The sequence below is a fragment of the Crinia signifera genome, unplaced genomic scaffold (genome assembly GCF_055691185.1).
Source record: "Crinia signifera unplaced genomic scaffold, ASM5569118v1 HAP2_SCAFFOLD_140, whole genome shotgun sequence".
NCBI lineage: Eukaryota > Metazoa > Chordata > Amphibia > Anura > Myobatrachidae > Crinia > Crinia signifera.
In genome coordinates this window covers 129020-131896 of record NW_028142033.1, presented here as the reverse complement: position 1 = coordinate 131896, position 2877 = coordinate 129020, and the positions used below count along the sequence as shown (strand labels likewise).

General features: G+C 49.2%; 1 pseudogene; it reads left to right on the top strand.

Annotated features, from left to right (window-relative positions):
- Positions 1-2457: 2457 nt before the first annotated feature.
- Positions 2458-2594, top strand: LOC146053274 (U2 spliceosomal RNA; annotated as a pseudogene).
- The last annotated feature ends 283 nt before the right edge of the window (positions 2595-2877 follow it).

Here is a 2877-nt window from a genome sequence, read left to right as displayed (position 1 = left end):
GTAAGCCAGTTTTGGCAGTCACATACAGTAGGTGGGGTCTAATGAACGATACGACCATATTGCTAACACTATCAGTTCTTATACTACTACTCCCAGCATCCGCCGCCATACACTACTTTCCTATATACAGTTTCCCAGAGTGTTTGTGCCACAATAAATATAACAAAAGGCATTGTAACCCCTCCGCATCATTTCAGCCGAGTCGGGTGCGGTCCCAAAGGGCCACCCCGGGGGGGGGGGGGGCGCAGTGCAGTGTCCGCAGGTTGGGGGGGGGGTCACAGGCAGCCTGCACTGCTGTCTGCTATACCCTGCAGACAGCAGTAGCAGAGGAGGTGAATGGATGCCTGTGAGCGGCATCCATTCACCTCCCGGACAAGGGGTGGACGGGGGCTGGGGGCAGCCCAGCAGATTAACTTAGTGACATAATCTCCAAGCGGCAGGGGGGATGCGACAGTGGTGTAAAAGGGTGCAAACGCAGGGTCACACCCTGCTTGAAGCAGGGATCAAAAACCCAGATGCGACCTGGCGTTTTTGGTATAAAAGGGGTACTATTAACAAGTCTTTGAATCTGATGTAGATCACTTTTCTTTGTGGTTACAACATACTTCCCTCCAATTGAAAACTACAGTCAGGAAAATTACAGTAGGATGCGCCAAGCGCCTTTGTAAGGGGCGTGTCACACAGTGCCCAAAGGGCGTGTCTAACTCCACATGGAGCAGTACGGATGGTGTAATGGTTAGCATTACTGCCTCACAGCACTGAGGTAATGGGTTCGATTTCCACCATGGCTCTAACTGTGTGGAGTTTGTATATTCTCCCCATACTTGCGTGGGTTTCCTCCTGGTACTCCAGTTTCCTCCCACAATCCAAAAATATACTGGTAGGTTAATTGGCTTCCAACAAAATTAACCCTGGAATATGTGTGTGTGTGTGGTAGGGATTAGATTGTAAGCTCCACTGGGGCAGGGACTGATGTGAATGTTCAAGTATTCTCTGTAAAGCGCTGTGAAATATGTGTGTGCTATATAAGAAACTGTTAATAAATCAATAAACCTATGGGCGTGTCTATGCCTAAATGCTTCTTGTGAGATATTTCTATAGAACATTAAGTCTATAGAATTTTTGAAAGGTTTTTTTTTTTTTAAAGAATGATTTTTATTTCAAAGCATCATATAGATAGAACCATACATTGCCTGAATAAAAGTATGCAGACTTCCAGCAACAGTACAGAAAACTAAATGTAGAGGGTGATTCAGACCTGCTTGATTGGCTGCAAGTAACTTTTTTGGTACATCTTTCTAGTATGGCGTAGGACAGTGGTTCCCAAACTTTTTTTAAGTCCCAAAACCCAAGAGCAGTGGTTCTCAACCTCGGTCATCAGGACTCCCCAACAGTGTACATTTTCCAGGCCTCCATGCAGGATCACAGGTGAAATACTTTGCTCCACCTGTGATCTTTTAAAATGTGTCAGTGAATAATGAGTGCACCTGCCGGGTGGCGCTGGGGTCCCCCCGGCAGCTCCCGCGACGCAGATGGGCGGTGTAAACAGCGCGTCTTTTTCCTGAAAAGCGCGCCATAGAAGCTGCCGGGGGGACCCCATCGCCACTGCTTGCGGTTTGCGCCAGGGGCCCCGGCTCCTGAGACCTCTGTCCCAGAGTGATGCAGCTTGCGTCACGATCCCTACTCGGAGCTAACCGGGTGGGGAGCGTACAGCGGGGTTTGCTCCCAGTGACCAGGTGCTTCCCCAGCTAAAACGCAGCTTGGGCGGCCATTTTAATATGCTTGGCCCCCATGCATGCTGCTGGAGGCTCCTGACTGCTGCTGCTAGGGAGTCCTGTGCTCCAGCATGTCCTAGTCTCCCAGTAACTGCATCTATGGCTGCAGCTGCTCCCCCAAGTTCTGGGATATCAGACAGTGGGGTTTAGAGCATGGTAGGACAGTATTGGGCTGTATGTAAATTAGGTCATAGCACCCCTGTGTTATATACCATGGTGTTGTTTATGGCCTGTGGCAGCTCATCTCCTTATACTGTCTCTCCTGTCCAGTGATTCTATCTCTGGTTACCTATACCTACTCTCTCTCTCTCTCTCTCTGTGTGTAGTGTATACGTATATACTGTATATTGGCAGGTGAAATCTCCAGAGCTCTGCAGAGAGTAACCTGCATGAAAGGTACAACTCAGTTTACACTGTTATCTGAGAACACTGTGATAGACAGCATCTAACCCTGGGTTATCATCCCATAGGGATAGCCCTGTCTGGCCTTCTCAGATCACTGAGGTGATGTCCCCTTTGTCCTCAGAGGCCACAAGGGGAGATTTTTATGTAGCCTCTGCTTGCAAGCCTTACAAGTGTCTCTTTGCCTTGTACCCCTCATTTCTTACAGAAAGAGATGGTGTCCCTAGCATTATTACAGAGTCAGAGTGGACATGCAGATTTGGGGGAAGAGTTTGCAGACATCGCTTCTCGGCCTTTTGGCTAAGATCAAGTGTAGTATCTGTTCTTATCAGTTGGGTATGGACTGGCCTCTGGCAGAGAATAGAGAAAGGTGAGACTGAGTAGCTGCTCTGATGGGCGGAGGGTGTGGGACCCCTCTGTTTTTTCCCGGGAGTAGTGAAAAGTCTCACTAAGTATCTTCACCTCTGCCTTTGGTAGGAGGTGTTGTTTCCGTAAATCCACTGGTAAGAGGGGGGGAGAAACACTGGGCCTAGTAGTTTGACTCTCTTGACGGGGTTTGTAGCCCCCGAAGGATGAGTCAGCGAAAGGCTCAGTCTAGTATCCAATCCCAGGGAGCGGAGAAAGGTTGGGACTGAGTAGATGGCTCCTGTTCCAGAGGTTCGTAGCCTCTGACGGGGAGACCGCGAAAGGCCCAGCTTAG